The following is a 25855-nucleotide window of genomic DNA, read 5'->3' as shown; positions in this document are numbered from 1 at the left end:
TGTTATGCTTTTAATGGAGTATGGAGGTATTTTTAGAAATATTAGGATATCCACGCTATTTGTGTCATTCCCTTTGTTGATTTTGTAATTGATTGTCGTTTCCTCGTTTTGAGTCGTATTAAATTAATCATTTCCTCCTTTCGTGTTTAGTTAATCGTGTAAAATTTTAATTTCCAGATCTATTTGTCTTGATTAAATCTTTATAGTTCCTTTTGTCACTGGTTACATAATATTTGGTAAAGCTAATCAACTCTATTTGTTGGTTTGGTAGTATTATGTAATATATTAATCATATGTGATGGTAACGGAGTGATTTATTAATTGTAGTGTCAATAACATGTTAATTAGTAATAGCGATTTAGGTTAATCGAACTTCACAGTTTGACCTAAAGAAGTTATAAGCACACGTAATTTATGACGATAAATACGAACGCCAATCAATCGTACTGAAATGGAATTGATAGATCATAGATGAGATTACATCAAGGAAACATTGTTTATTATATTAAACTCTATGACGTAATAAAATAATGAACATAACATTAAAACTATTGTTGTTCACATGTAAGTCTAATTTTGCAACTTCATATTACAATCAATCCCCTATACCTCTTTCGATGATTTCATATCGAAATGAATGATGATATTAAATAATTATAATTGTCCGTTAGTACAATACTAACGGACTGTGAATAAAAATAATAATTTACTAATAAAGCTGTAAAGCTGATATTTACTAAAACAACTCTGAAAGAAAGCCTGCTTAAGCATATTGATTAGTCTGGGTTTTAACAGTGAAATCAATATGTGAGTAATCAGACGTGTTTGTCTAATATTTATTGACTGGCGGGATATCAAGTTAAACGGATCCGTCTAGTCGTACATTAATTTAACTACTTTTAGACAACACTGGCGCCACATATACAAGGATATCTTTAAAAGTCAGTCTTCGACATCTATGTCAAACCGAGATGCTGTTTTATGTCTTCCTTATTATCTAGCGTTTATAGAATTTTCGTAATGCACATTTTATTGCATCGTTGTCACTTTTAGGGACGCCATCACGAACATAATGGACTGCCATTTGATTTAATACCCACAGTCTAGGTTATTGGAGTTTATTAATAAGAAACGATTTTCATAAAAGGCACGGTGTGAAAAATTTGTGAGTGAAATTCGTTAACGCTTTATCTAAAAGCATTGTTTACTCTTGCGCATCTTTCACTTTGAGATTATATACCTATGTGTCTTTTATTGAATTACTCTAGAAGAAACTTTTGAGATACTCAGTAACTTCTCGAATGCGCGTGTGTCAGTTCCTTGCTTCCTTTTTTTTTCTCGCTGGGAAATGCATTTGCGCATCCATCCCGAAGATGTTACACAAGAAAACGCTTCACCCACCAGAGGGTATGTAGGATAGGAAGACCCGTATAACAACTAAAACCCAGCGAAACCACTGATCCACTGATTGGAACTGTTCCAACAGACATTTTCTTACTTAGATCGAACACCTGGTTGATTGAGCTATAAGGTATTCATAACGTTATCGTAATAAAATTAATGAATCTATGCTGTAATGTAGAACTTCACACAGTTGATAGTTAATAATTTATCGTCAGTTACATTACTTACAAGTGTTTTGAAACTAAACTTACAAATTGTTACGTTAAAACAACTAGTGTATTTTTACATAACGCCTAAGCTTTCTTTATGAAACCTCATGTAATCTAATCATGAGCTGTACAACGTACATGTGGTTATTGTGAAATTAATACGGTCGATTCATTATAACTTAAGACAATCCTATTGATATTATAAAACAAAATCCTTTTTCGTGTCTGCCTCTTCGCGATAGGCATCAGATTTTTATGCTGTTTTTATATATAATTTGTTACGGTTTGGTGTAGGTTAAGTATATAATTTGTTACGGTTTGGTGTAAATTGGTTGAAATCACACTAATATTATAAAGGCGAAAGTTTGTGTGTATTCCTCTTTCGGCTTCTAATTCAATTTAACTGAAATTTGGAATGGAAATAGATTTTACTCGGGATTAAACATAGGCTACTTTTCATCCCAGAAAAATCCATGATTCCCGCGGGATTTGTGAAAAACTGAATTCCGCGCGGACGAAATCGCAAGCGTCCGCTAATAAGACGATAATTGAAGAAAGTCTGTTTTTTGAAGTTAAAAGAGTCCCACGCGGGTGAAGTCACAGGTCGCACGTGCTAGTTATCTATGTAGCAGTCAAAACCGATGTATTCCAAATGGAAAGCGTACTTAATATAACGACGTGCCAAAGGGACTTATACCGTAACAGTTTTTACTTTTTACACCTTGTTAAACATTTGAGATGCATTGAAAAGAGAAAGAAAGACACGTGCGTGCGTGGCTTCAATTTCAAAGTAAACTAAGAATATGCTTATTAGTATTATTTCGTAAAACTGAAGAAACAGTCCAAATTAGGATACAACAACCTTAATTATTTTAGTTTGGATTTGTGGATCCATCCTAGTCTTTACCTGATCATAACTAGATTTTTTTTTTATTTATTGTCACACTTCAGTTGTATTAGTGAATAGGCTAGCTGTCACTTCATAGGGATATGATTATTATACAATATCAATTATAATGATTAAATTTGATTTACTCTGATCTTATATAATTAAGATAAGTTGCTCCATTTCATAATCTTACATCACCAGTCTTTAGTCCAACATTAAAATATGACATCAATTGTGCAACAGTGGATGAATGAGTGACATTTTGAAATTTTTAAAACAAGACTTACATAATGTCATATGTCACCACAAGTCACAAAAACAAAAAATACTCGTAACTACTTTCAGCTCTCTTTCCTTGTTCCTTGGAACGTATTCTTTACCGATAGGACAATTGGCCAAACCGCCAAAGTAATGGAACATCTTTGTACCGTTCGTGTATTGAATTCGTGAGCTTTCTATTTTATGTGTTCTGATTAATTGCGCATCACCCTAAAATGGCGCGTGAACGGAGATGTAATACACATGTAACAGGTCTGCGATTTGTATCTGATTCACGCAAAGCGTTATGTGGCATCGTTCTGTTTGAGATCGATTAAATAAAACCATTATTGATTGAAATATAATGAATAGCTTATTTTTAGAAACAATCTTAAATACCATCACTTATTAGATTTATTATCTAACTGCTGTATCATCCTCATATCAGCCGATGGACATTCAGTGCAGGACATAGACATAGTACAGGCCTTTTGTAGGGACTACCATACTTTACGATCCCTTTGATGTATCTAGTGAATCCCTGCGACTCGCTTGATGTCGTCAGTCCAACTGGTGAGGTCGACCAACACTGCGCTTTTTAGCGCGGGTTCGCCATTCCAGCACTTTGGAACTCTGACGTCCATCGCCTCTTCGAACTATGTTCCCCGCCCATTGCCACTTCAGCTTTGCGACTCGATGAGCTATGCAGGAGACTTTGGTTCTTTTACGGATCTCCTGATTTTTGATTTGATCATGCAGAGATACTCCGAGCATAGCTCGTTTCATCGCGCGCTGTGTACTGCTGTATATAAATCGTTAATTAATCATTTTTAGCATTTATAATTGATTACAAATGATACCAGCCAACCCCGAGTCAAATATGTAGCCTTGAAATACAAGGTCAGGTATACTGGGAACGATTCCTTTTGTTTTAAACACATGCTAAGTATTATTTTCATGATTAATCATTCAGCACTAATGACGCTTGCAGTTTTAGGTATTAACGATGAAAAAGTTTGTGAAAACTTTACTTAATTTAGTGGACAGCGAAGCGTTAGAAGAATAAATTCAAGTCTAAGTTAGAACGCTATCATCTTTACTGAATATCAGTTGAATTCGTGATTAGCCTAAAGTTATGAATCTGGATATTGTACTAGTATTATTCCAAGTTAAAATTTCAAATCCCTTTTTTGTAGGTTTTCTACCATTTCAAAACTCTTTAATTCCTTACTGGTATTAGTTCATAGTTAAACTTTAGCTTGATGTCTAAATATAGCCTAATTTCTAGAACGTTCTAATTCAATGGAAACACAAGATGATTGATCGCCATCACGGCGTCCTCATTTATCTTCAGCATACCAAGGTGGTTTAACATGCACACAATTCGCCGTTTCACTTGTCCCCGATTGTGTTTACGGATTAGCATAACATGTTCCTAATGCCCTTATATTGTTGTCATGTGGTTCTATACGTGTTGCAATTGTCAGTGATCGAGATCGCGGAATGGTATTGTTAAGAGTCCAGGCATTTTGTTTTTCAAATTCTCAGTCACTGTGAGGTCTGTCATTGTGATAAACAGGTTATCTACTACTAAGTCAACATGTTTTAAATGTCTGTTGATATAATGGCTACCTAGTTTTTATTCGTTTGCATTATTAAGCATGAAGTGTTAAGCCACATGTGCTTTTAATTTCGCCGGCAATTTAGCGACTGAAATAAGCATAGGGTTATACTTCTTCGCAACGAGCTCTGATGCAGAGAACACTACTGCTACTAAAAGCTGTAATGTTACTGTCTTGTCTCCGGAACATAGCGACTGCCGAACCATGTGCGCACACAACAATCAATTCCAAGTGGGCTACGATAGTGCGATTGGCTTTTTTATTCTGATTGTGTAAGTGCTGTAGGCTCCATGTTGGGACCGCAGCGATGTCACCGGGGGTTGTGGGCGAGCGCAAAAGCATCGCCTGTTGGACCCGAAGATTGAAGATGTAGAAAAACAAAGGGCGGAACGACTCTCTAAGGGCGTCTCCTCTGAGACTCAGACCGCGGATTAGAGGACCGTTCTGGAAGGGTATCAGTCCGGGCGCCTCCGAGGTCTTGAGTTATATAAAACCCATGCCCTGGTGACGTTAAATATCGGGGACCTCGTCTTCGCCTCCGAAGACGCTGTGTTACTTGTAAAAGTGTTGCCTCGGTGATCGGGGGTGTAATTGCATGTTTCAACCACTAGTTGATTGGAAGTTTGTGGCGGCTCTATCGAAGTAGCTTTAAGAGATTTTTCATGTATTGGGCTATTGTAGGTAATTCTGAAGCCAATCGCGTTTGTACGCAACAACGCGATTGGCTTTGAGGTAATCGTACTTTTATAGTTTTGCAGCTTAAAACATTTTTCATCTCACTGCATATTGTTTAGCTTGATTAATTTTCAATAGTTACTTCATTTTTTACTTGGCTGTTTCTTTCTAATGGATTAAGCTTTTAACTGAATTTTTTGATATTTGATTTGATGCTAGTTTCTACTGATTATGTAAATTGAGTGAAGGGAAATTTATGTTGAAACGATTACTGACGTAATTACAAACTTTGAATAAACAAGCATGTTTGTAAAAAGCTTGCAATATAAAACATTACAAGTATCACATATCATTAATGTTTGACGAAGCATTTTGTAATGACTATGCCACAGCATGTTTCGACCTTTGCATCCGATTTCAGATATGCTTCTAAGGTCTCCTTCAATGGAAAATGATAGGTGGTCCCAAAGTATTGTCATGTATTAAACAATAAGCGACTTCCATTGCGCTTTGCGAAATTTACGATTGCGACAGAGTTATTGCTCAGTGGCTATGTTGTGTCGCAAAATTTGCATACATTAACGAATTGTTTTCATTACTAACTTCAGCATCTTGAGTTACATGATTGATACGCCTTAAGTTATCACTTGAGATATATTAATGAGCTGTTAATGTTTAATGTTTTCTCGGTGTCGAAATTAGAATTAGTTTCTTTCAAACGGTTTTGTATTCGGCTGATTAAATCGAAATTTGTTTGGGCGTAGTATGAAAAATAATTTGGAGTCATTGAATTATGCAATAGATGTGATGTCACAAAAAGGTGTGTCTTTTATTAGAAATCTAGCGGACGCCCGCGACCTCGTCCACGTGGAATTCAGTTTGCCAGAAATCACGCGGGAACCATAATTTTTTTCGGGATGAACATTACCCTATGTGTTAATCCAGAGTAAATTCTATTTCTGTTCCAAATTTGGCTGATTGCAAAAGAGGAACAAACATACTCACGAACTTTCGCCTTTATAATATTAGTGTGATTCCTTCATAAATATTTGTAATTTTATTGAACTTACAAGATTTTGTGTTAGTACTATATAAGTTTCAATATAGATAGATACATTTACTTTCTTTACTTACACGTTAGGTGACGTCTATTAAATCAGCATGTTAATTAAATTATGGAATGCTTTTCCGGCGGTCCGTGTTTCCTGCCACATATGATTAGTGCACCTTCAAAGCAAGAGTAAATACTGAATAATCATGTAAGCAAACCATCATTAATTCATTATTAACAACCCAAATTCGGCTCACTGTTGAACACGAGTCTCTTCTCAGGGTGAGAGGGGTTAGGCCTTAGTCCACCACGCTGGCCCAACGCCGACTTTTTTTCATTTATTTGGTTAACCAACATTGGATTGGCAGACTTCACACACCTAGAGAATTAAGAAAATTCTCACGGCTGTTTTCCTTCACCGTTTAGCAAACAAACCATAACTCATTTCACTAGGTCTTATAATTTATGTCACACCTATGGATGTAGATATATATACATAGAACATTGATCGAGAAAAAAACATTATAATTTTACAAATATCTCAAAATATCATAATCAGTCAATATTCATTTATTTCAATTAAGCTTAGTTTACAAGCACTTTTGAAACGTCAATGTTTAAAATTATACAGTGATTGATGAATAAGGTAATATTTCAGAGAACACTTTAAGTAAACAGTCTAAACCGTCAGCCTCTGTGGTCACAAATAATGGTTTTCATTTATTTGAGATCTTCAAACTTCAGTTGACCATTCATTTGTGTAGTTTGTAGAAACTTGATATCTTTAAATAATGTTCAACTGTTGGTAGATAAATATCTCAGTGATGTGGAAATATTTTATTAATAAACATCACATCACAAGTTATGCTTGTTTTTGTATTGGGTAATAGTAACGTTGGTATTGTTATCACGTTTGCAACTACATTAGATATTTTGTAAACGCTATTTCAGTTACTGACTGTAATTAAGTAGCCAAGTGTTATATAAAACATTTTTTTTTAGATAACGACTTGCTCTAATGAGTTGTTAACCTTGTAGCTAGTAAACCTGATTTGTGCAGAGACATTTTGTGTTAAGCGTCTCTATTATAAAGAGGAAGGTTTTTTTTTCCCTACAAAAAGTGTACGTGATAATTAAAAGCGTAATATCAATTTCAATGTGCAAACTTTTTTGATAGTCTACCTACGTATTGACCGATATAGAAAGGTGCCGATTAGATTAATCAATCGAAAATGTCCAAAAGCAAAAATCTATGCAATTTACATTAAGTAAATTATGCTTAGTTAATTTGGTTTGCAGCCACCATTATAAAACGTTTGTTTTTTTTAACACCGGAATTTAAAATCCCACCTAATTTTGAAGTCTGATCGTACTTTCTATCTTTAGCCTGCTCGACTTCAAATTATCTGTATTGCTTTTTCTTTTCGAAAGTATCATTTATAAATGGAATCTCGTGAATTTTTCTCCAATGTGACATTTTAAATTTAATGATGTCTATTAAAGGTGCAGCAAGTCACCTGTATGTTTGCTCACATTTTATTGTCAACAAAAATGCAAGTAAATTCAGTACCAATGCAATAAGCTATAACTTTGTATTAAAATATATTAATTGATTTTTTTAAACTTAACGGTACAGCTCGACATTTTGCTAATGTCTTGAATATTTTGCGTGTTTTGTTAAAAAAAGTATGCTATCTATTATTGGCAGCTGTTAACCATTTAGACTGTCAAGCATTCTAAAATTGCTTTTATATTTCATCGAGTAAGGCTAGTTCGTATTGTTTACAATTAGTAAATTTTTGTGTTACCTTTCCGTCTGATTGCCACAATGATAATTGAATGTTGTTTAATTTTTTTTTAATTCAAATTCACAATCTATTTGTAAATATGTGAGCCAAATCTGAATACTGTGAAGAAAAATCATACCTCTATATAAAAAGAAACTTCAAAATGTTTTTAAAATAACTTAGGTATTTGATGATTTTTGTTTGATAGTAAATTAACAAACCAAAAACAAAATAAAATTTAATTTAGCTATTTAAAATTGCCTAATAAAAAAAAAATTGACAAACGTAAATATATTTTTTTTTAAATTGCTAACTTTACAAATTTAAATAAACGCAACTGTTGTTTTTACTTAATACGAGTAAGTACTGACAGAATTATTCTAGCCATTAATAGCACCGGTTGCAGATGCCTTATATCTTACAATTAATGACAGCTGCCTAGGCTGTTGCATCTTGCATACTATATTTGGAATGATACGAACAAGTGGTACCAATAATTTATTGGATAGTTATTTTTAATTGACACAGTTTCAAGATGTAAGATGTTTTACTTTTTAAACAGGAGTTGCGCATCTTGCTGTTAAAAATTGATGGTATGTGGAATTTATTAAAAAAAGTAAAGAGCAGGTTGAATGTAATGGCATATTTCAAGCAAATGTGACATTACACAAAAAATGGATATAACAAAAATGCCCTTAATGTTTTTGTTCTGTTAGCTTTTTATATTAATGGCTATAGATTATTCTTATAACACAAATATGTGATGATTGTTTGTTTATAATTTAAAATTTGTTTATATTTATGTGCTCAAAAAATATTTTGTTATTGAGCACACAAATCTGTGATAGACGTTATTTTTTAGTAACCAAAATAGATATTTTATTCAGTAGATATTACTTTTTACTTAACAATAAGAATGTTGAGGAGTTTCATCAAATTCCTATATACGGAAGTGTTTATGCTGTTCACGTGAGTTGTTTAACGGTTCCGAACATCACGATACAGCTATTTGTTGCCGTTCAGATATAATTTTGATCTTGGGTTACTTACCTTTAGCAATTCCATTAGTCTTTAATTTACTTATTTGTGTCGTCAGATTTTTTTTGAATAATAGACGTAATCTTTAGTATTCCAAAATATTTTCTGTAAGCTTTAATGACTTGTAATAATTGAATATACATTTTAATATTATAAAGAGGTAAAGTTTGTTAGTTTGCGAGGTTGTAAGGTAATGTCTGGATCTACAAAATTTATTTCAAAAGTTTTACTTTTACCAATAAAAGCTAAGTCTTCTCCGAGTGACTTAGGCTATATTTCATCCCTGTATTACTATGGAAACGGGAACTACGCGGGGCGTCTGTTGGTTAATAGAGAAGAGTTTTCTCAAGTTATTAGAGAAAAAATAAAAACATTACAAGATCTTTTCCGTCCGTAAGGATGTATTCCCCCTGGAATGCTAACAGAAAACTCAAAAGACATCTATTAATGTTATCCTCTATGTTATTTAATGACTAGATGCACCGTCAGATAGTCGTTAACTTGTAAATTCATGACGTGCATGTATCTCGGTGCAGTGTAGTAATTATAGGAGCCCGTCATTTGTAACTGTGAGTACATGGCTCGTATCGCCGAAGGGCATGTGATCCCAGACTACCTGATTACCGGCATCAAGTCGTTAGTTTTTGTAAAGGCTTTACATTTCTTGTATCATTGACAAGGTCTAAAAGTATATTTTCATATGTTGACTACCTCTCTGGCGCAGTTGGAAGTGCTGTGGTTTCTTAACCGAGAGGTTTTGGGTTCGATTCCCATCTCAGGTCAGGATTTTGTAGTTTCTAAATTAGCTCAGGTCTGGTTGATAGGAAATCGGCGGGATCTAGTTACCACCCTAACGGCAAATACATTCTGCCAAGAGTTTCAGCGTTCCGATATGTGGCCGTGTAGAAACCGTTAGATCCATGGGTAGATTAAACTTGTACCTCTTCCAAGTCAGCCCGCTTCTGAGACTGCATTGTCACCTAACATCAAATGAAACCGCAGTCAATGGCTGCTTAATTTCAATAAATAAAAAATATACTGTTACTTGTTTTTGAAGTAGTACATTTATCTTGGAATACCTACTACTTAATTTAATTTTGGGATACTACTTGAAATATCGGCTAATGCAAGGGGAAAACTTTATTTAAAATATTATTAACTTTAAAGATATACATTAGTACTTTAGAGCTTTGTGATTGCGACGAGATTGTTTGATTGCACAGTAATGACACTCAATAATTATCTTAATTTCGAAATACAGTAAGTATCTACTTTTATTCGTATTTTAATTTAATTTCTTTGTGATTCTTGTTTCAAATGTTGTTACCGCTCTTATACGCTGCTGCTATTTTTGAGTTGTCTTTGAATCCTCCTTGGAGACCAAACGAGCGATGTCTTCAGACATAAGAATTTATTTTAGGGAAACTCATAAATAACTCAACTTTACTAAAGGTGTCAATGAAGTAGACATTTTCACGTTTAAATCACTTGGTCGAGCCTTTGAAGACAACAACTCTAGGCGCTGATGTTCTTTAGTTTAAAGTTGGAAGATGATTGAGTCTGTTATTTATGAAAAAACTATTTCTACATTAGCTTCTATTGATTAAAAATATTTTGCTACATTTTTTAAGTATTATCAATTTTCCCATTCCCTCCCAATTGGAAGGGAACTCGTACAAACTGTGTTAGGAGTGGGTACGATAATAGTTCAACAGTCGGGGATAGAACCCATGATTTCTGTGGGCTGAGTCCGGACCTTTAACCATAGAGCTACTAAGTACTGACTTAGTTCATTTGTCCTTTCGTTTGATATGTTGCAATTGTTATTCCCCTAAAATCCCCTAAGTTGTATTAATACTTTTCAATTGTCTTAACAAATGCATCATCATTCTATTTTCCGTTGATCGAATTTAGTCGTTGATTACAATTGATATTTGGCTGTCAGCTTAATTGGACGAGTCACCCTTTGTAATTGCCTATATTCCCAGCTCAGTAATGATTCAATTCATTAGGTTCGTAGCTCTGTCATTACTTACTTGTACAAGTATACAGTATACACTTACGTTGTAGGTTCTATAGGGCTTATAAATTATACATTTAGGCGGACATTTTTAATGAGGTATATTGAAGTTGCACTTTTTTTCCTTTTTTTATTCCAATCCTTTATACAATCTATACTATATTAAATTTAGTTTTCTATATATAATCTGAACTCTTCTGAACTGTTTAACGTGTTCCTGTACATTTTAATTTTCCCAAGAATATAACATTTCTTCGTAGACTTATTGTTTTATAATAGAGATAAAAGCACTCTAGCCTAACGATTCTCATGGCTACTAGAATCCAGTTTCCACTGCAAAGAGAGTATTTTATATGCAAACTCCTTAATTAGACTTGTTCTGCAACCGCAACCAGGTTATGGTTGGTGTAAATGAAAATCATCAGCATGTAGACATTGAGATAGCGTTAACACTTAGTGAATCTTGCGTACGGTTTTGGTAAAAAAAAAATCAACTGACAATAAAATTTTCTACGAAGTTTCTGTCATTTATAATTGTAATTTTAATTTCACGGGGGTATATTTCTATCGATATTTCTTCTATTCCTTCGGGTTTTCATCTGAGTACTGAGGCGGAATCATATAATAAGTTATGGTTTTTTTTTATTTTTGGGGTTTTGACATGACAATTTTCATAATTCTCTACGTGTGTGATGTCTGCCAATCTGCATTGGTGTATTAGCCTAACTTAACAGTGAGTCGAATATAGGTTGTTAACGATGATCGGAAAGCAATTGATTATTATACAGGAAGAAATTTTTTTAAGTACAGATATTTTTATATTTTGTACATAAACAAAATTTAATGAACACGTATTTTTTCTTTTTTTTTTTAACTCAAAAATAACAAAGTTATCGTTAGCTAAAGTTATTTACGTTTAAACAGAATTTGAGGGTCACCCTATCGCTGTACTAAGTAATAGGCAACTACAAAATCAGCTGGTAGGTAGGTTAGCGAGCGCCCGCGCCGAGGGCCGTTGACCTTTGTTTATTTTATTTTTGTTCGATACCTTTTATTTTTTATAATAATTAAAGATCGTCACTTTTGAGCTGAGTACCGATATTCCCTTCATACTTTATTGGGCTTAGGACCATCAATAATGCCTGAAGTGCATGCGTAATAATAATAATAAAAAACTATGAACTTTCGATTGAAATAATGAAATACAAATGATGATTATTATTACGCAAACTTTTGCATTATCAGCTTATTTACATTAATCAGTGATATCTACTTACTAAGTTTGTTTTTGTTAATTTGAAAATTTTAATCACTGTATTTTAACAATTGTTCGAAATGAAGTCCATTCCTTTCAAGGCACAACCGAGCACGTTTTAATAAAATTGTCATTTAGTTTATTTAAAACACTTGTTCCTCACATTAGGCACTGCGGGGTTCAGGATTCCTTGGGCTCGTAGCCTAGGAACACCTACTCGTTCGTACATTGTGCAAGCTGCACGAAGGCGTTCATTGCTGAGGAAATACACTCGCCCCATTTCGTAATAGTCGCGATTTGAAAATCCCGACATAGTGACATGCACATGCGATTTATTAATTAGGTAACTTAAATGCGCACGCGACGGCAGATTGTCTGTCACTGGTCGCCCATCGGCAATTCGGTAGGCGTCCTCAGGGATATTTCGATCCCCTCACCTCTGCCACCCCCGTCAGTCGAAGCCGAAGCGATATGCCTACGGCCGGTATTTCTTTGTCGGCGACTTACAAAGTGCCGCCAGCAGTTGCGCAGTTTGTTTGGTAATGTGTCCATTATTTTGTTATTTCTGAGACATAAATTGAAAAAAATAAATTACATAAAATGTATCGAACTGTTCGTAGATTTATGTTCTATTAATGATACTGAACCACAAAAAAAAATATCGGTACTGAAGTCCGAATCACCCTGTATATGTATAGTTATTGTTTCAGTTCAGTTCATCAGTTTGTTAGCAATTTCTCTAAAGTCGAAGACGATACAACATAAAAAACAGACGATATAATGTTGTGTCAAAGCTCCCGTCGGATTTTGTTGAGAATTATATTTTACTAGCGGACGCCCGCGACTTCGTCTGCGTAAAATTCGATGTCAATTTTACTACTACCCCCTAACCTAACCTAACCTACCCTACCCCTACCATACCCCTACCCTATCACTACCGCAACCCTACCACTGCCCCGACCCTACCCCTACCCTACCCCTACCTTACCTATACCCTACCCCAATCCTACCCGTACCCTCCCCGTACCCTATCCCTTTCCTACCCCTATCCCACCCGTACCCCTATCTCACGCCTATCCTACCCCTACCCTGCCACTTCCCTATCCTACCCGTACCTCTACCCTACCACTACCCTACCTCTACCCCGACCCTACCACTACCCTAAACCCGGCCCTAAACCTACCCTACCCCTATACTACCCCTACGCTTCCCTACCCGTACCCTAACCTACCCTGTAACTTCTCTATCTTACTCCTACCCTTAGCAAAATCGGTCCAGTCCTTCGAGAGTGGTGGTATGACCAAGAGAAATAGAGACTTCTATGCTAATAATATAAAGAGGTAAAGTTCGTGTGGTTGTAGGAGGTAATCTCTGGATCTACTGGACCGATTTGGAAAATTGTTTTACCAATAGAAAGCTACGTTATTTGCGAGTGTCCAAGGCTATGTTTGATCCCCATATTCACACGGGAACAGGAACTACGTAAATGAAAGCGCCGGGCGTCATATAGTGGAATTTCTGCGTCTTTTAGAAATTTTGTATTATCTCCGAAACTATTTAAGTAATTAACATACTGTAAAGGGCAAATCTTATCTCCATAATACCCTTGTGATTATTAAATAATTTATTTTAATAAGGATTAAAGTTTAGTTGTATAAATAATGACGTAAACCTAAGTATATAAAATTAATAATTTTTAAAACACAAAAGGCCTTTTTTCTTCTATATATCAGCTAATATATAGAAGATAGATATATGGTGTCGCGGACTTTTTTGTAGAACTTTTAAAGATACATAAAGTCTCCATATATTAATTTCAATTTTACACAATAGTTAAGGCAGCGCATGCGAATAAGTCTGTATAAGAGGATTTTCAGTCCGACCTGTATGACAAAAACTGTGATAACTCGGCTAATATATATGATACCAATATAAAATATAACCTATAGCACTCCCCGATAATGTAGCATTCTACTGGTGAAAGAATTTTTAAAATCGGACCAGTAGTTCCGAAGATTACCCCATTTAAAAAATGTGACAAACTTACAAACTTTACCTCTTTATAATATTAGTATAGACTACGTATGTATATCTTTTACAAAATTAAGTTAACACAAAACACTATAATTACACTTACTAAGTTTTAATTAATTTATATACACAACAATCGAAATAATACCATAAAACGAAATAATAACTAATTACACGAAATACGTATGATGAAAGTCGAAAGTCGAAACGAAACGAATAAAATAAAATTACAATTTATTTGAATTTAAAGTTTAAACCTGATTACCTGAACCTGGTCCTGAACCTAAACAAAGAAAGTACGACGTATCTAAACTATAAATTAAAACTTAAAGTATGTCTCTAATCTCTATTCTCTATTTCTAAATCTAAAAAGCAAATACGTAAATAGACAGAGTCAGACAAACAGTTCCTATACCTAGCTAACTTTAACTACCTACGTGGTACGTGCCTAGAAGTAGAACATAATCAATAACAATTTACATCGACTCGACAAAATCTAAGTAAATTTTTCACCACCGACACCAATGTACGAGCAATCAATTTCGATCATCATGTAGTCGGCATAAATCTCCCTAGCGCCGTACAAAAATATGGTGTTTTTGCTCAACGTCATCTATTGGTAAATGGATAAAACGCCTACATAGAGTTTAGTAACCAAAAATGCTGATCCCTATAAAATACGTAGAAACCTATAGAGGAAGGTTCAACTTAATTTGGCGGTTGGCGCTTAAACATAAGCGGCATTCCGCCTTTTAGAAATTTTGTATTATCTCCGAAACTATTTAACTAATTAACATACTATAAAGGGCAAATCTTATCTCCATAACATCCTTGTGATTATTAAATAATTTATTTTGATAAGGATTTAAGTTAAGTAGCATAAATAATGACGCAAACCTAAGTATATAAAATTAATAATTTTTAAAACACAAAAGGTACTATATCTGCTAATGTATAGAAGATAGGTATATGGTGTCGCGGACTTTTTTGTAGAACTTTTAAAGATACATAAAGCCTCCATACATTAATTTCAATTTTACACAATGGTTAAGGCAGCGCATGCGAATAAGTCTGCCTAAGAGGATTTTCGGTCCGACCTGTATGACAAAAACTGTGATAACTCGGCTAATATATATGATACCAATATAAAATATAGCCTATAGCACTCCCCGATAATGTAGCATTCTACTGGTGAAAGAATTTTTAAAATCGGACCAGTAGTTCCGAAGATTACCCCATTTAAAAAATGTGACAAACTTACAAACTTACAAACTTTACCTCTTTATAATATTAGTATAGATAAATTAATTTTCCACTAATTAGTATAACGATAAAAATCGTTTTTAATATTCCTATGGCATCGTTAAAGAAATATGTCTATTATTAGAATGGTAATTTACATGCCTGTTTTACATATTGTAAGCGACGATCATGAAGTAAGGGCTATGGCTCTCAGAGTACTAGTAATATATTTTCTCATAACGCGAGTACATTGCAGCTATCCCGGTGTGCGTGACGAATTGACTGGAATAGAGAATGGACACCGCCTATGTAATAATGATAGGTTTATCGGGTGTTGCGTTCAAAGGCTTTATCGTAAATTGCTTTGACATGTATGATTTGTTCATTACACAAAATATTGGTATGGCGGCAATACAGTTAGGTACTGACTGAGTTGCAAAATTGATGTATCAATTAAAATTTCCCAGTGATAGCAAATATTCACAAAAAATCCTCAAAAATGATGTTTTTTTTGTTTTTATTTTCTTTGTAAACATTTACATTTAACATAGTTCGAAGAGTCGTTGAATGTTGGGGTCCCAAGGCACTGGAATGGTACCAGGAACAATTAAAAGTCCTACAAGAGGCTTATGTCCAGCAGGTAAAGGTCCATCGATAAATATATTACGGCATTTCACAAATCGCCATCTAACGCATAATCTTGTATTATGGTTACATAAAAAATTGATGAATATACCTTAGAATTATGAATATATTATTAGAACCACCCACTTAAACCACCCAGATACTGGAAAACATCTATGCCCATCACACAAATAGTTTCCAGTTGTGGGAATCGAACCTACGGCCTTAATATTTTCCATAACTAAATCGTAAGGAGATGCTGATGTAAAGAAATTAAAGAAGACTGCCTGAGTTTTTATGTGATTACTTATCCCTGGGTTCCAAAATTCTGATCCTCAATTATTTTTTGTTTTGACTGTACTCGTAATAATCTTTGACCTTGTTCTAAAATTATTATATTTTCAAAGTTTTAATACCTAAAGAAAAGCTTTGTTATTTTTCCCATAGCTAATGTAAGTTTATGCTCAGCTAGTCAAACGGAACGCACTATCACTAACTGTTACCGCTGAACTATGATAATTTGTATGGAAAATAACTAGTCTTGGATACGCTTCGATATTTTATATTTATTCGATCGCTTCTAATTATAGACTATCTTCTTCTTTTTATAATGTCCTCTAATGTAAGCAGTTTTAACATTTCCATACATAACTGCTGTGCAATTTAAGTTTTATGTTTTTTTAACACTTTTGTGTACTATCAAAGCATCGAAGTATCAAAGCATGGTATAATTTTATTGAATTTCTTATATACATATTACTACAGATACTTTCATTATTAGTCTTTTTTTTGTGTCTGACCCTTTTTTCTTTTTATATCCAATATAGAGTTGTCTTTATTTTTATTTTTAGTGAAACAAATACTAGAATACTAACTTTTTATAGTAGTTATTTAAATACTTTGAAATCTATCTTGCCTTATATTGCATACCCTAGATTTTACGATTTATACTCACTCGTACTTTAATATTCCGAATTGATTAGAAAGCTAGTTAAATTGTAACATCTATTTCTAATATTGTCTTAAAATACTGCCTTCGGAGCAGCGATAGGTCGCCAGACTAATAAACTGCCAGTAGTAATAATCAGTTTCGTGATTAAGTTGCACTATAGGGAGTTTTGAATTAATTTTAATTGATTTTAAATAATTTTAAAAAGAAAAATCTTTGTAAGTTTAATATGTTTTGTTTTATATTAGTAGAATATGTAGGTACATTTCATAATCATTAAAATTGTATAGTAGATGTGCCTATCTTTTGTAATGTAGCTTTCAAATCTTTGTTGTTTTCAATTTCAATGAATAAATTTATTTAAAATCCACGCAAAAAAGTGAAGAATGAAATCGTTAAAATGAAGATTAACACAATGAAATCGACTCCTCCTATTGAGAAAAGTTAAAAATGTAGCCTTTGTTACCAACAAAGAATCGATTGACACCTCAATTATACAAAATGGAATACATATCATACAAAGACTGCCAAAATCATAACTTTTCCTTCTGTCTTTGTCGTAGTCAAGTAAAAGTGTTTTCAATAATGTGGATGTATTAATTAAACCGCGTGTACAATTTGTGGTTTATGTTGTTATTGCACTCTCCGCCGCGGTCAATATCAACCGGATTCATACATCAACGAATTCGATTGAACGCGCGTAATCGTTGCGTATCTATATGATTGCAATTTCTTGAAAGCCTTGCCCAGGTGACTTGTCCATGTATGCAACTGTGAGCTTAATCGCAACTTAGTTATCCGGACAATTTAAATAGGCATTTACCACGGACAAGTTACGCTAGAGCGCGGAGTTTTTTTGATCCGTCGGTGTAATAGTTTGAAGTCCACATCGTTCAGTTAGATGCTCCGCGGCTTATAGTCAAGCACCGTGGCGCCTCAGTTTGCTCGCGCTGCCCGCGCAGCTCACTCGTACGTTGGCTCTCGCGCGCTGTGCGAATAAATAATCGACTTTCCGAAACGAATTTGGAACGTTTTGTACCGGTAATGTCGGTTTAACTGCCGCTTTTGAACGGCGCGTGTCTGTTTGACCGTCTACAATTCGCATTGTGAGTCCAAGGAGACGTTCTTCACTTTGTTAAGTTGGTGTCTTAACGTCTGTGAGGAAACGTGTGTACCTCTTCCTGTCCTGTGGTATTTGCGGGCATAGTGTCTACTCAGTGCAGTGGAATGTGAGCAATGAGTTTGTGGAAGTGTTAAGTTTGCTAATTCAAACTGATCACAAAGAGTCCATTTCGTGATTGGGTTTATTCATCTGGAGCACACCGTATGGCCCTTTCTCATTCGCTAAATGGTATGTAATGTTTCTAATTTGCAAAATTTCTTAATAGAACTAACTTGTTGGTTCAATGAGGGTAGTAACGCTTAAACAAATAAGACTAAGAATGTTGTTGAATACACAGCGTAGTAATAAAAGAAACCTTCGTCGTAGTTCTCAAACAAGTATTCCAATAAGAAAACAAAGGTTATCGCGTAGGTATTTTGTTATTGTGGTTCAATGACAACAAGGATGGTCTAAACCTGCTCGAGCGCCGAAATCGTTAAGAATTTAAAAAGGCAAAACCGTTGAGCAAATTCTTGGTATTAAAACTGTTCAACTATGTTGACATTGGATTGAAAACGAAAATGAGTTTGTTAATCAAATAAAAACCGGTGGTCGTAAAAGCGTTAAAAATATATTAATTATTGTGCTAAAGAATGATTCGACAGTTCGTACTTGAGAGTGGGTCATAGCATTTATTAATTGCGAATCGACGCTTGCAAGTGGGACCGGCATTGTATGCGAAATGTTCAAAACTGGAACTTGTGATTTCCGTTCACTTTTTAATCTATGTATACCGCAACTTATCTCCGATGCGAAGGTTGTAATTATAAAGCCTATTTGTTATAATAAAAATGATTGCACTTGTTCAAATAGTTTGAGAAAATTAGAATGATATTCTGATTGTCCATAAGAAAATAAGGCTCACGAAACAATAATATTTTAATGGGTGTACAGCTTTAAATATAAAAGGATTAATAAAATTAGCTTTACATCATTTTTCAAATTCCTTAAAAATCTTTGAAATATAGGCAACAACTACTAATATGAAATATTTCATATTGTGCTATGATTTCTTCGCGTCGTGGATATTAAGTACCGTACAAATCTTGGCCGAAATAGCAATTGAAGGCCTCATTATCTTCAAAAGACCCTGACGCTTTTCTTTGCTGTATTACTGCGCCGTGAATTACTTTATTACAGCCCCCACAGTAATTTAATAATATTGTATTATTATCTTCATTAGTTACATCTAGTTATTTATGAATTACTACGTAGTGCAATAATATTTCAAAAAGCCGGTTCAAGATTTTATTCTATTCACCTTGTATATTTTATACACCTTCTATTTGTGGTATAAACTTGACATGTAAGCTGTTAATTGTTTTAAAAACATGTTTTTGTTTACTGCTTTAATTTGTTATCAAATCAAAATTGTGTTATCGGAAAAGTCTACAGAATCAATATTTTATTGTTAGTACTTTTTTAAAGTCATATTTTGTATAATACTTTTGAACTAGAATTCTTGACCTTACCTACTTCTTGTTTTTAAATTAAAATGAAATTTTAAGCGATCAAAAAGGTTTTTATAATTGTGACCTACTGACTTAAAATTACTTAACTCGCTTATAGATTAAATTAAATCAGATATTAATATCAGATATTTATCTCATATTATTACGATTTTAATTACATACTTGAAATATAACAAGTTACTAAGATTTATAAATAAGTTTACGTTGTTATCTTATTTGATCGTTAACTTGAAATAAATAACTAATGATTTTTTTTATTCAAATAATAATCAATAGCAAGGGTTTTTGTGAGATCATCCAAAGCAGCTTTGCACGAGAGATATGAAATGGGTAAAATCACCGGCATATGTAGCCTAACATATAGAAGCACATACGTACCACTACGTGAATGTCAATAGCCTCAATCATATAACAAAATCTAGATGCACTTTTATTAATTACTAAAACTGTTCAAGTTTATCTATCCAATGACCCAATAAGATTTATAAGAGTGAGTTATCGGAAAAGGTCAACTAGGATTATATATCTTTTAGACCGTCTAAAGTTCTACCCTGTCAATTATTTCTATTCGCCCTTTTGCCCTTCATCACGAACTTTGTAAACTATCTTGATCTTAGTTTTGCTACAACTTTCTTTCATATTAATAGTAAAATGGCATGAAATTTATTCGGGCTACTTGCACTTGATGTTATTTTATAAAGTGAAATAAAATATTTTCTACGTAAAAATTAATTGGTGGAATCACATTCTTGTGTTTTTATTTTGATTCATGAATTTATACCGAAATGTCTACAAGGACACCATTTGATAAATATGAACGTGCCACGTTTTAGTAGGTAGAGCACAAATGTATACATTAATCAAAACTGAACTGAACTAAAGTACTAAACTTACATCATTACCCAAAGTTGAACTAATTTGTTTACTGTCACAGAATTTTAACTTATCATATTTAAAACAAAATTAGTGGATTCTTCAGTAGATACTAAACGCACGACATTGTTTATAGAAGTGTTAGTATGGGGAGATTTAAATTTATGGTAATAAGTAGCTTGAAAGCTTGACCTGTCTGCAGACTGTTTGTCGACCCCCCCATGCGCTTGTCAGTTATTTACATCCACGCCTTGAACCTCACGAACTCTGCGAATTATAGCGATACATGTTTTTGATTTGGAAACAACATTTCTGCGCGTCTAATTGCAATAGAGCGGAAATAAATTTTTGCAGACGTTGTCCTAAAATCTGAAACTCTGGCGAATATTTTCAGCCAAAATGTTTTTCTCTTATCGTTGCTGTTGTTTTGCGTCTTGCCCTGAATGATCAATTGTAAATCAAGTGTAGAAAATTTTGGTTTTTCTACATTGTGATTAATTGTGCTATAAACTATTCAGTCGTGCATATTATTTATGTTAATTTATTTGGTTAACATATTTTTCATTTTATTATATAATTTTAGCTTCTCATATATTAACATAGTATACTTACTACTACTACTATACTAGCTTTACTTAAAATTTTAATAAAATTTCAATAAATTATTTTTTTCAATTTAATTTTAAACAAAAAACCACTCTTTGCTCTTCGTCTTTTGCTTCTGAATTTTGTAATGTTCCTTCTACTATTTTTAAACTGTGTAAGATGCTTAGTGTAATCGTAACTGTGTGATCTTCGAACTAAATATCTATTAGCCAATTGTTATTGGTTCAACAAACGTGAAAGGTTCCATCTAGTTGTAGTTAATTTATCGACCCCCCGCGTTTGTCAGTTATTTGTATCCGCACCTTGACCCTCCGTCACGAACTTCGTAAAGTATCGTGATCCCTGTCACAGATTTGACAACAACTTTCCTTTGTACTACAATTTGAATGGCATTGAGATGGTTTAAAACACTTTTACTTGTCATGAACAATTTTGCAAATGTACACAAAATACGTCTCCATTCGCAGTATTATCCATAGAAATATTCGCGCGTGTGTGTATTATTGATTAGTATTTACACTAAAACCACTGAAATACGTTGAGTTGTGGTTTAGTATATACATTAGACATCGGAAAAACTACAAACTTCAAGTAATTTGTCGCCAAAATTGTATATTTGAAGGATGTAGAATAATAAATTATCATTGTGTAATCCTTGATTTATGAGTAAAAAATATTATATCAAGAAAGAAGCCAACTTTAATCATGGTCATTAAACACATTTAACAATATTAAATAAATTCAGATCAAATCAGTTCTTCTCAGTAACTGATAAGCGTAAAACTACCTTAGTTTATAGTATGTACTTAAAAAAGAAGAAGTTCATCATAAATGCTACAACACTGCAGGATATAGATGTTTATAGATTACATCTACTTAATGAGTAAGGAACTAACATAAAGCAAACACATGTGCATTGAGCAACGAGTTTTTGCATCAAACAGCGTCATATTATTATCATTATGGCATTAATCCAAGCCTTAGACTGCATTTCATCTACCACTCTGGTATAAAATAAGTAATTTATATAAAATGTGACAGTCATAAACTTGCTTGCTTTAATTATCATTAAGACTAAACTAATTCAACTTGAAACTCTTAACTCCGTTTTCATAATGAACTACTTTCCCAGACTAAAGACAATGAATTTTAATTGTTTCCTGTTTGAGAAAACTATGCTATGAACGTAAAGTTATAATGTTTAATACTGTAAGAGATAAAATTTATATACTCGTAGGTATTTTATAACATCGATACTAAAAACGAGACAAAGACCAAAAGCGAGATTTAATAAAATGTCTAATAATGGGATATGTCTGTAACAGGAATAGATGATGTCTAATAGAAGTAAATGGAATAGTAAGAGCCACTTAGATTGTAATCATCTAGTGAAATTAAAAATAACGTAAGAACATTGAAAATCGTACATTGTGTAATAAATTGAATTGAATATAACGTCATAAGAGTAGTAACTATAAAAAAAAATGTTCGCGTATGTAATCAGACGCTTATTGCAGCAAAACGAAAATGTGGATAGTGTTTTCGTATCTGTAAAGTAGCTTAATTGAATTCTTAAAAGTATTTGAATTGAATTTTGATTTGCAATATTGTTACGTTTATCAACCGCACCATTGACGAAAGTTGATGATAATCTTAGAGTGATATTTAATTACCGTTTGAAAATCGTTATCTAATTCTATGACACAGAATTTACGGGTTAAATAAATAAATCAAACTGCGTGAACCAGTTGGTAAATTCGTCGTAACAATACTTAGAGCGAGACGAAAGATTTTCATACTAATTGCTTTATTAACCTACCTGCCTTGCGTAATGCAGGATGCCGCGTGTAACAAAGCAAACTTCCACTTCCCTGAAAATCGTTTGTTTTTCGTCTTCGTCGCAGCTTGGTTGTGACCCTATTTAATGTAAAATTCGTCTTTTTCGATGATTGAATTTTTAGGTTTTATTTTTTATTAACATTTACCGCAGTTTTATTAACCTTACTTCTAACAATCTAACCTACTTCATTATCAGCCGATGGACATCAATCCTCTTGTATGGTCTTCTAACACCTCGATCTCGAATCGCCAGCATCCAGAGGCTCTCTACAACCCGTTTGATGACCTAGTGGGTGGTCGACCAAAACTGCGTTTACCGGTGCGGGGTCCCCATTCCAGCACCTTGGGACCCTAACGTCCATAGGCTTTTCATGCCCTGCCCATTGCCTCCAAAACTTTGAGACTCACTGAGCTATGTCGATGACATTGGTTTTTCTGCGCATCTTCTCTTCACTGGTAACAATACGAAGAGAAACTCCAAGCAAAGCTCGCTCCATCGCTCCACTCTGACTCTGAGCCTTTTTTATGAGGCCCATAGTTAACGACCATCTCGGATCCGTAGGTCATCATTGCTAACACGCACTGATCGAAGAATTTCGCATTCAGGTACTGAGGAATTTAGACGAAATGAGCTGACCTACATAAAATATTTACATACCTAAAAAACAATGATTTTTCAAAAACGTCTCATATATTTCCTCAATACAGATACAGATATTTTGGACGTTTTCATCCAAAATATCTGTATATCTTACACAATCTTATTATGTATTTTAAATATTTCCGTAAACATTGAATAAACTCATCATTTGTTCCTACAACTTTATGTAATAAATTTATGTTTACATCACAGCCTTGAAAAAAGTCAAAAGTGCTTGTAAACTGAGCCTACTTGAAATAAATGATTTTTGATTTGATTTGATTTGATTTGAAATTTTTGTTGTAGTATTTAATTTCGTTGAGGCGTCGAGTGTTGTGTTCCTTGAATTGAATTAGTAATATGGACGTAATTTAACGGATTTTTATTGCGGTAGGTTATTTTAATTAAAATCTAAGTTTTGAACTTCGTTGAAGTTCACGGTCACTATTTTACGTATCGGACTTAATCATGAACATGATCTAGCGTTAGACCAGATCATGTTCTTGTTATATGATACGTGTTTCAGAAGCGTTTGAATATTTTTTTATAACTTTAATTTAGTTTAGATTTCCTGTCATATTTTTATCATTATCAGACTATTTAAATGGACCACTAATGGGCCAGGCCTTTCTCCTTAGAGGAGATGGGATATGGATTAATCACGCTGCTTTAGTGCGGGGTCATGTTTTAGTTGGCAGATTTTTATTAACATAATAAAAAATCGTAGTAAAAACTGAGCTACATTTTGCGCATATTGTTCTACGTCACAGTTGTTAGGTAATTAATGTTAGGTAATAACTTCAACATTAACCGCCTTATTAACAATTTTAATTAAATTAAAACGACTTATTATTTCATAGTGCAATGGGTCTAAAGTTCCTTATTTCCGGTGTTTTCAATTACAATTACAATGAATATTTTAAGTAGATCGGTAAGTAATACTTTTTAGTGGGTCAACTAAGATACTATACTTACGTCTAGACTTAGAATAACTATATATTAGTTTTGAATTGCTATTGTTTTCTTTACTATTCGTGTCGTTACTTATCTAAAAAGTTTCAAGGCAGTACTTTCTAACTTATCTTACCAGTTTCTGTCTATCAAGATCTGAATATATTTTTCTCGTTAATAATGATAAATCTATCTAATAGATAGGCTTATCAATGATAAACAATAACATAAACCATTAGGATAACGGTTATTGTTGGATGTTAGTGATATCTAATGTTGTGACCTAACCGCTGGCTTATGTTGTTTCCGGAGCATATCCGATAGATAAGGCTTAAATTCGGTTACAGTCAAAGCTGTTTATCTAACTCAATTAACTGTTTGCACTATAACAAAGTAGCTATACCAGACTAATACATTATCAACATTATTTTAGTGACCGACAACAGGACACAGTTCTGCTTTAAGAAAGGAGAAGTTTGAGCTTCACATTATAGACTTTCAACATTACGCGTTAGGGTATGTTTGACTCTGTATCAAATGATAGCAGAATTCCATTACTTAACACTAATCCATAGTCTATAGCACAACGAACTTAATTACTCCGGACTTACTAAGAAATTGTAGAAGAAGCTAAGTACAATTCCATAGCTCGATTCAGGGCTTAATCCCAGAACCCATCATGTAGATAAAGACAGTTTTACTGTATGAACGACAGTTGCACTAAGAATCATTAATATTATCAGCCCATTTCCTTTATAGAATAAGGAAAATGAAGTTTACGAGTAGGCCTGCTCCTATGTAGATTAGGATGACAATGTTAAATTCATTGTACTATCAGATTTTTATGATAATGACCGGAACTGACGGCTTAATATCCCCTCCATCACCAACTTCCCAACTCAGGGTTAAGAGTTATAACTGTCAATTTCATAAAAGATAGTAAAATTAAGTATATCATAGCCCATTCTCATAGATTTCGAACCCACGGACCGCACCTTATGATCCGAACCCACATAGGCTAACCATCAGAACCACGAGACAGTCGGACGAAGATATATCCGTTAACAACAGCAAAACTATTATCGAAAAAACGTAAATTGAATGTGGAGTATAATCTAATTCGTTGTTGTTTATTTTCGTGAGTCACAGACAGGTCATTAAAATCAGCGACTCAAACGCGGCGCCGTTGCATGCCGAAAGTTCAATAGTCTGGGCCCTTTTCCGGTGTGTGTGTGCTCCCACTGTGACGGCCTGACGA

General features: G+C 33.8%; 1 protein-coding gene across 2 annotated transcripts in view; it reads left to right on the top strand.

Moving 5' to 3' along the window:
- LOC112046846 (klarsicht protein) overlaps positions 1 to 25855 on the top strand; it is a 326360-nt gene that overhangs the window by 33495 nt on the left and 267010 nt on the right. The window contains exon 1 of one of the 2 annotated variants that reach the window (XM_052888459.1): positions 17983 to 18405. The exons of the other annotated variant lie outside the window; for it this stretch is intronic. The gene's annotated coding sequence lies outside the window, so the exon portion shown is untranslated. Of the gene's footprint in view, positions 1 to 17982; positions 18406 to 25855 lie in introns of those variants that run through there. 2 annotated transcript variants of the gene reach the window in all.

Source organism: Bicyclus anynana, chromosome 22 (genome assembly GCF_947172395.1).
Source record: "Bicyclus anynana chromosome 22, ilBicAnyn1.1, whole genome shotgun sequence".
Taxonomy (NCBI): Eukaryota; Metazoa; Arthropoda; class Insecta; order Lepidoptera; family Nymphalidae; genus Bicyclus; species Bicyclus anynana.
This window is presented reverse-complemented; position numbering and strand designations above follow the sequence as displayed.